Genomic DNA, 9,786 nt, shown 5'->3' on the forward strand with positions numbered 1-9,786 from the left:
CAATTCTTCCACCTTGCCTTTGTTTTATGCAACAGAATGTTTTCTGGATGCGCCTTGTGCACGACAAACTCCTCAAGAGCCACGGGTGTATAATAGTACGAGTTTTCATTTAAATTATACACTATGCTTTGTGCATGATGTGGATAGACCTTTTACACCCTGTATATTTTTAAAGAAAAAGGTTATCTCTAATTGGGCAGACCCCATTATCCAAAATAAAGTGAGCTCTGAAGTGTTACTTAATGCTTTAACGCAAGTCGTCCAAGGAGAGCAATTAGGCTCAGGTGATGTTGGAAATAATATAACTTCACCTATAAACATCACCACTATTATGATAAAGGGAAAGGTGACTATTCCCAAAAGATCACGATGGCCTGTTGGCAATGCTACTGCCAAACGCAGCGTGCCCTGGTGTCATCCGGACCTCACATTTCCTATAGTTTTTTCACCTTGTCAATCAAAAATTTTTCCTCGAAAAGAAATAGCAAAGGGTTTTGCTTTGTCACCTCCTTTAGATTTTTCTGTAATGAATGATAAGGAAGATGCTACAGGAAAAGAAAATATTTGGCCATATTACCAATGGATTTTAAGTAATGAGGCAGGTGCTAGTACCAGTCTGTCAGCCTTTGCACTGCTGACTGGCACCTTTCATGAGATACTGAATGTTTCTGCCACACTTTCCAATACCTCTGCTCATTTAGATAATGTGACAACTAATAGAGTTATCAGAAATATGACTTCCTCTCCAGTAGAAGTTTGTGTTAGTCCTCCATTTTTCTTTATATTGGCTGAATTTCAAAATGATACAGAATGGTTAGATTGTACAAATATCACTTGTTTTTTGACGCAATGCTGGAATGGAACCAAATCCTTAGCCTTAGTGGTACAGCTACCAATCTTGGTCCCTGTACCTGTTGAGGCAGATCCAGAGAAGTTCCCAATAATGAATCTAATTAGACAGAAGAGAGATTTTGGAATCACAGCTGCCATTGTCACTGCCATTGTAGTGTCTGCAGCATCAGCGGTTACCGCAGGAATTGCTATGGCCAATCAAGTTAATAGTGCTGATACCATAAGTCAGATAGCAGAAAAAAAGTCTGAGGCATTGCTCACTCTGCAAAGGGTGGATTCTCATCTCGCCTCAGGATTAATGTTAGTAAATCAGAGAGTGGATATTTTACAGCATAACATGGAACAGATGATGGATGTCATTCAAATGAGTTGTGTGGCATCCACTCCACATGTATGCATTACTCCCAATAGGTATATTAATAATTCTTTTATTAAAAGTACAGACCTATCGAATTATCTGAAGGGAAACTGGTCGCAGGAGCTGGACAGGCTGCAGAAGAGGCTGCAGATACAGATCCTGAACCTTAATGGAACCAGAGTGGAACCTGTGACCTTTGGAGACTTTACCTCTTGGCTTTCCTCTGCTTTCTCTTACTTTAAGGAATGGGTGGGAGTGATTTTGTTTGGTGCTGCCATATGCTGTGGACTGGCGCTCATGCTCTGGTTGGTATGCAAATTTAGAACACAACAAAAACGTGACAAGGTGATTATATCTCAGGCACTATTGGCTATTGAAAACGGCGCCTCCCCCAAAGTTTGGTTATCTATGCTCAAGAATTAGTCGGCATTTGAGTTCTCTGCTCTTGCGCATGAGAGAGACTCAACAATCATTGATCAGCCCTTGCACATTGATGCATACGACAGGGTGATCATGATTTCCCCACTAATTCATTTTTTGGCTGGCCTCTTTTGTAGAGTTCGCCCTAGGTCATTTAGCAGTTACTGTCACACAGCTCTGGGGTATCCAGAGACGGGCAACTTTCCTCATGCACAGGCCAACCTAAGGCACGGGGCCCGGTGGCGATAGGGTTACCCTACGACGGGAAAAGACTGTGACATTGGAGGAATGACCTAAAACAGGAGCCACAGCAGATGGACATAATTGCACAGGCCTAGTCCAGCCTCATTTTATTAAAACAGAAAGGGGGAGATGTGGGAAGCACATGTGCCGTTGCAAAGTGGCACAGGCTTCTGCTGGCCACCACGCATACATAGGCAGGAAAGTCTTTTGCCAAGATGAGGTTTTGAGAATTGACCAAAATTGACCAATCAGAAGAGAGAGAAATTGACCAATCAGAAGAGAGAGAAAGTAACCAATCAGATAAGAGAGAAAGTAACCAATCAGAAGAGAGAGAAAGTAACCAATCAGATAAGAGAGAAAGTAACCAATCAGATGTAAGAATGCAAATGAGGTTGTAAGTATCAACCAAACACAACACAATCCGGGTGTGAGACACGCCTCTCCTAGGCCTATATAAAGCAGCACCAGGGCTGGGCAAAAGGTCCTTTCGCCTCTGCAATCAAGCTCTCCCAATAAACGCGTGCAGAAGGATCCTGTTGCAGCGTCGTTCTTGCTGGTCGAGTCGGACGCGCGCAAGAGTTAGGGGGTAATCAACTGCTTTCTAACAAGATTTTAGGCCTGCTCCACAAGAGAGAATTCTGATACTGTAAATCTGGTAAAAAGCCCATGGCTGGGGAGGGCAAACGCCCAAGGAAGCAACCTATTACTGTTGTTTGTTAAGTGGGCTTCTAGCTAAACTGGCTTTAAATAACTACGATGATATTCAGCCTTGGTCAGAGAAACCATGGTTTACAGGGAGTGTGACTAAAGCAAAGGCTCTTTTTGTTTTGTTTGGTTTGGTTTGGTTTTTCGAGACAGGGTTTCTCTGTAGCCCTAGCTGTCCTGGAACTCACTCTGTAGACCAGGCTGGGCTTGAACTCAGAAATCCGCCTGCCTGCCTCTGCCTCCCAAGTGCTGGGATTAAAGGCCTGTGCCACCACACCTGGCAGCAAAGGCTCTTAACTAGTCAAAGTGCTAAGAATACATTGAGTGTTCAGCCTTAAGTCAAACATCTGTATCACCTGCTCCAAGACTTTGGAACACTGCAGAAGAAGAGAGAGAAATGATGTAAGAGCCAGAGGACAGGACAGACTTGTGTGAAACACTGTCTTCAGAACGTGACAGAGGAACTTCTCGTTCAAACCACCACAAGTAAGTAACACCTAGTAAAATAAGTCGTCTGAGCATGTCTTGGAAGAGGTACTAGTCTCTCTCTCTCTCTCTCTCTCTCTCCCCCTCTCCCCCCCCCCTCCCTCAGGGAACAGTAGTTTGCTACATTGTTACAGGTCCAAAGCAGCAAGGCCCAACAACCATGAACTGACAACTTTAAAACTGAAACAAAGTTAAACACCCCCTCTTTTCGTACTGACTGTCTCAGGTATTTTACCACAGAATCAGAAAGCAAATACAATTAATCTTCACATGGATGTTTACAATTTTGAATACTAAAGAATACTGTCAGTTACCAACGTTAATCAATTCCAATAGGAATTAGAAAGGAGTTGTCTATTGTCAAGAGGTCCCTCCCACGCCTGCTATACATGAGCCTCACACCTAGTCTTCCTTTTTTTTTGTCCCCTAGCCCAGGCCTTCCTCTCTGATGCTGCAGTGAATCTTCTAATTCAGCCCAGGACTTACAGTGCCTCCACATGATAAGCATGCTAAAGGCTCTGGTCTCTTCTCCCAGGCACCTGGAATCATGACTGTCTGTAGCATGAACTCTTTTCCCTTCCCTTGTACTTACTTCAAACAAACAAACAAACAGAAAACTATGTCTATCTTGGGAAGTGTTCTTGATTCCCAACTCCTGTTCTACTTATTGGATTACAGTTCATCTATCAAGAATCAACCCCAAGAGCAAAAGACACCAGAATAGCCCTACCCTGGACTTCCTGCTGCGTGCATTGGCACTGTCTACCAAGGAGGTTGTACCTGCCATTCAGTGAGCTCGTGGAGAACGAGTCCTGGACACATCCCTCCAATATTTTTTTAAAAACGTGGTTGCTTTTTACATTTTTGTTTGATTGTCTGATTACTTTCAGACATAGTCTCACGAAACTTGCCAAGCTGGCCTTGAATTCATACTGTAGTCCAGACCGGCCCAGAGCTTGAGCTATTACTCCCTCCTCCCCAAGACAGCTGTGATCAGACCCAGCTGCCACCAGACCCAGCTTCTAAGACTGGGTTAGCAAGAATAGCATCAGAAAAACAGACACGCCGGGCGGTGGTGGCGCACGCCTTTAATCCCAGCACTTGGGAGGCAGAGGCAGGTGGATTTCTGAGTTCGAGGCCAGCCTGGTCTACAAAGTGAGTTCCAGGACAGCCAGGGCTATACAGAGAAACCCTGTCTCGAAAAACCAAAAAAAAAAAAAAAAAAAAAAAAGAAAAACAGACACACACACCAGCCATATATGGTGGCACACACCTCTCATCCCAGCACTCAAAAGACTGAGACAGGGGGATCACTTGAATCCAGGGTTGGAGACCCTGAGTCACATGCAGAGACTCCATCTCAAAAGAGAAAAGGAGCAGTTTCCTGTTGTGTCCGGCCAGTGGCTCACATGTCTGGGTTCTGTTCTGGAAAGGCATCTTGGAATCTGGAAGAGAAGAGGGAACTAGGCGGACGAGAGAAAGATAAAACCAAGACAGTCAGTCTGATCAAGGTTCAATTTTAATGTCAGCAAACACACTTTATAAAGAAGAGGGGAGGCCCATCCCTAGCCATGCAAAGTTCCTTTGAAGTAGATAGTTCAGCCTTTTAGTGGGAACTCGCGCAGTTCGGTGCTAACTCTGGAAAATTCTTGGAAAAGAACCGGTTCGGCCTCAGGCAGGTTGGGCCTCAGGCAGGTAGTGGCACATCAAAGGAGCAGCACAGCAGGTGACTCCGCTTAAGCGGATGGTCACAGCCAGCCTTGCTAGGCTGAAAGGAGGTAACAGTTTCCCAAAGTCATTGCTATTAAAATAAAACTTATTATTCTGACCATACCTCTCACACTTTGCCCACTGTAAACAATGAAATACAAGAAACTGGAAAACATGAGATGCAGATTTTCAGGGGTTTTTTTAAGGGTTTTTTTTTTTTTTAATGCATATGGGTTTTGTTTTGTTTTGTTTTACCTGTGTGAATGTCTGTGGTTTTTTGTTTTTTGTTTTTTTTACCATGTGTATGTCTGGTATCTGCAAAAGCCACACAGGCCATTGCATTGCCTGGGACTGGAGTTTCAGACAGTCATGAGCTACCATGTAGGTTCTGGGATGTGAGTCCTCTGCAAGGACAAGTGCTCTTAACAGTTGAGCCAACTTTCCAGGCCTGGGTGGACATATTTTAATGTAGTATATTATTATGCTTGCACTGAATGTTACAGAAAAATAAAGTTAGATTTTATAAATAGAGAGATAGCAACTGGAGAGAAGGCTCGGTGGCTAAGAGCACTTGTTGCTCTTGTAGAGAACTCAGATTTGGTCCCCAGTGACCACACTAGGAATCACAACTCCCAATTCCAATGGATCAGATGGCCTCCCTCTTCTGACCTCCTCAGGCACAAGGCACCTGTGTGGTGCCAGGACATACCTGCAGACAAAACACTCATACACATAAAAATAAGTAATCTTACTTAAAAGTACAAAATAAAACCATAAAAATGTCAGCCAATGATCCCCCGAATTAAAAGAATAAAAAGAGTTGGGTCTAAGCAACAATCATAGCTTATTTTAAGCCAGAAATTATTTCTCATCCTCGTGTTCCGGCTTAGGGCAAGTCTAGAGATCAGAAAATTTGAAAATCACACGAGTAGCAAGGAGTTGTTTTTAAAAAGTTTCTGATTCTCTGGTATCATTTCAGGTACTTGATAGAATATGCATCCCCTATAATAAACAAGAGTCTCACCCACCCTTCTTGGCCTCCTCGATCAACTTCTCCTTTCTTTTTTTTTTTTTAATTTTATTTATTTTATGTACATGAGTGCACTGTAGCTGTACAGATGGTTGTGAGCCTTCATGTGGTTGTTGGGAATTGTATTTAGGACCTCTGCTTGCACTGGTCTACCCCGCTCGCTCAGTCTCTGCTCACTCAGGCCCAAAGATTTATTTATTACTATAAATAAGTACACTGTAGCTGTCTTCAGACACACCAAAAGAGGGCGTCAGATCTCATTATGGGTGGTTGTGAGCCACCATGTGGTTGCTGGGATTTGAACTCAGGACCTTCAGAAGAGCAGTCAGTGCTCTTACCCACTGAGCCATCTCTCCAGCCTGAACTTCTCCTTTCTTGCCTCTTGGTACTTGACATGTTGTGTAGGTAACACCCTCTCTGACCTAAAAAGCCTCAGTCTGGGGAACACTTCCCAGATGTCACTGTCCTGAAGGGGGGGCCTCGGAGAGCCTCAGATCCCAAATGGGGGGCTCCAGCCGACCTGAATCTCTACCCATCCCCCACAAAGATCACTGTGTGACCTTCACTCAACAGCAGACTGCTCTAGACTTTTGATCTCATTACTGCCATGAGACTTGCAAGTAATGGGATATAGGAGCCCCAAGTCCAACATTTTTTAATTAAATGATTTTATTTAATAGCAACAAATCTTATTGTGATCTCCTCTTGGACTCCTTTCATTCATTCTAGTTTAAAAGATGAAGCTGCTGGAATCCAACTGATGGTCAGAAAAAAAAACAAAGTCCCTGGATAATATGGATCTTTGCCAGACCTCAGTAATGTTTACTATAGCCCCCTCTTATCTTTCAGGTACTCAAAAGAGCACTTGAGTCCAGACGTGGTAACACATACCTTCGATCCTGACACTCAGGAGACAGTGACAGGTAAATCTCTGTGAGTTTGAGGCTAGCCTAGTCTATATAGCAAGATCCAGGCCACCCAGAGTTATATAATAAGACTGTCTTAAAGTTTTAAAAAATGCACTTGAGGGCTGGTGAGATGGCTCAGTGGGTAAGAGCACCCGACAGCTCTTAGCTCTTCCAAAGGTCCGGAGTTCAAATCCCCGCAACCACATGGTGGCTCATAACCATCCGTAATGATCTGACGCCCTCTTCTGGTGTGTCTGAAGACAGCGACAGTGTACTTACATATAATAAATAAATAAATCTTAAAAAATAAAATAAAATAAAAAATAAAAAGTGCACTTGAATTCTAATTCATTTAGCAGTCATTTAGCCAACATTAGACACACAAAGATTAATAGAGGAGAAGGCCATTCTGCTGTCAGGGTACTTAGACTCCGCCATGCCAAGTCAACCAGCTGAACCTGGAACACATATCACAAACAAAATGGTGACAGCTCAGAAGGAGGGAATCCTTCCAAGCTCTGTGGTGACTGAAGAAGGAAACACATCAGGGAAGGCTTCGGGCAGAATGTACAGAGGTGAAGAGCGAGCAGGTGTGGGACCTTTGGTTAGTTTAGTCAATGAGCATGATATTAAAAACTCATGATTTATTTGGCTGTAACCTACAAATACTTGGGTGAATGTAGGGGAAACGGGTAGGAAAGTCTGTCTAAGAACATGGAAGGGTTTGAGGACCTTGTTTTGTGTGAAAATCGTGAGGTTTTTAGGAGGATTTTGTGAGTTAGAAGTCAAAGCAATGTAAGTCACGAGCTTAGGAGATGAGACTGGAGACAGAACAGCCTACGAAGGAGTCATTTAGATCAGACAGTGAAGGCATGACAGCTATTCTAACTGTATACAAGTTCACCGCAATGCATCCACTTTGGGTCTGGTTAATTCTGTATGAGATATACATTTTATCTGCAGGTCTTTTTGATGATAAAGTTATAAACAAAAATAAATAAATCCAGTCCAGGAGCCCCAGTCTGTTCCTGCGTTGTAGAGCCCCCAAAAAGGATCAGGAAATTTCTTGGAGCAGAATAATGAATGCATCTTAGTGTTGGGGTTTTAGGAATCACCCCACCAGCCATACAGACACGGGTCTCAATTAAGCAGGAACAGTTTACTGAATGCACACCCTATAGTGGTTGGACCAGAGACATAGCTCAGAATTATCTGAATTATGACATCAAACATTTCTCAGAGCAGGTTTTTTATGGGGAAACAAAAACCAGATTCAAATGTTTCAAAAGCAAGGAGCAATATTACATTTTGGCTTACTAGACAAAGTATTACCAGCTAACCTTTGAGCTGACTGGTCCTGAGTGAGTTAAGAGGAGTAGTGAATGGGTGGTGAACATTTTAGAACATTGAAATAACAGAGCACGAGTGTTATAATCATCATTTTTTGGCTTATTAGTAACATTCTTCATTGTCAACCACAAGAACTACAGTGAGCTCATATGCAGATGCAGGAAGTGCAGCCTGGTGGTCAGCTCTGGCTCAAGATATTTTAGACCTAACAATTCATATTGAACTTTGATTTGATGGGTCCTACGTAAAGCTTTGTGGAATGTCTTAAGACTAACGAACCTCACAACATCCTGAACATAACAGGGGATATGGTCCGCATGATCCTTCTCTCAGTCAAGTAATTAATTTTTCTATGTCAGTGATTAGCAGGTAGATTACAACAACAGCAATATGAAATAGCTGGCAGGCATGGAACAAAATGGCTACAGCTATGCTGTGGGGAGGGAAGGTCAGACCATAACAGTATATAAACTTGATCTTGGGAGTCCTACAGTAAGAGGGAACTTGGGGGCGTCTAGAGAGATGGCTGAGAGGTTAAGAACACTTTCTGCTCTTTCAGAGGATCTGAGTTCACTTTCCAGCACCCATACCAGGACCTGAATTTAGTTCCCAGTACCCATTCAGTTCACTGGAAGTTACGGGATGAACTCCAGGGGATCTGACACCCTCTCCAAAGACACATATATACATGTGGCATACCCACAAACATTCACATACACCTAAATAAACAAATTTATTTTTAAACATGTAAGTTGGTTTGATCCAGTGTCTAACTTATGTGATCAAAGCATCATCACCATTAATATAGAACACCTATTAATAGTAGGCAGAACACGAATGTAAAGCAGGGTATAGTTTGTAAAATGAGGCTTCGGTACAAAGCAATGAAGTTCTGAGCTAGGACATAAAATGGAGCAGCCAGTCCTAGGCATTTGAAATCTACGATATTTCAAGTACAGTATTTCCCTCAGTTTAGTCATTCCCTTTATGGTCGCTATGTAGATAAAGCCAAAGCTGAGAGTTTGGGAGCCATTTGAGGAACTGGAAACATTAAAAGCATTGTGTTGGTAAGAGTGAGCAGGGTGCTGGAGTCCACACCTTGAATCCCAAGCAGAGGCAGGTAGATTTCTGAGTTCAGTGTCAGCCAAAGCTAAATAGTGAAACACTGCCTCAAGCCCCCACCCCCTCAAAAATAATAATATTCCTAAAACAAGATGAGAACATTATAAAAAAATATAATCAAAAGAAAAAGAAGCCAGGCGGTGGTGACACAAACCTTTAATCCTAGCACTCAGGAGGCAGAGGCAGGTGGATCTCTGAGTTTGAGGCCAGCCTGGTCTACAGAGTGAGTTCCAGGACAGCCAGGGCTACACAGAGAAACTTTGTCTCGCAAAACCAAAAAGAAAGAATGAAAGAAAGGAGAGGAGAGGAGAGGAGAGGAGAGGAGAGGAGAGGAGAGGAGAGGAGAGGAGAGGAGAGGAGAGGAGAGGAGAGGAAGAGAGAGAGAGAGAGAGAGAAAGAGAGAAAGAGAGAAAGAGAGGAGAGGAGAGGAGAGGAGAGGAAGAGAGAGAGAGAGAGAGAGAAAGAGAGGAAGAGGAAGAGGACGAGGACGAGAAAGAGAAAGAAAGAGAAAGAGAAAAAGAGAAAGAGAAAGAGAAAAAGAAAAAGAAAAAGAAAAAGAAAAAGAAAAAGAAAAAGAAAAAGAAAAAGAAAAAGAGCAAGGT

The sequence above is a fragment of the Mus caroli genome, unplaced genomic scaffold, assembly GCF_978045245.1.
Source record: "Mus caroli unplaced genomic scaffold, Mus_caroli_1 scaffold_14, whole genome shotgun sequence".
Lineage (NCBI taxonomy): Eukaryota > Metazoa > Chordata > Mammalia > Rodentia > Muridae > Mus > Mus caroli.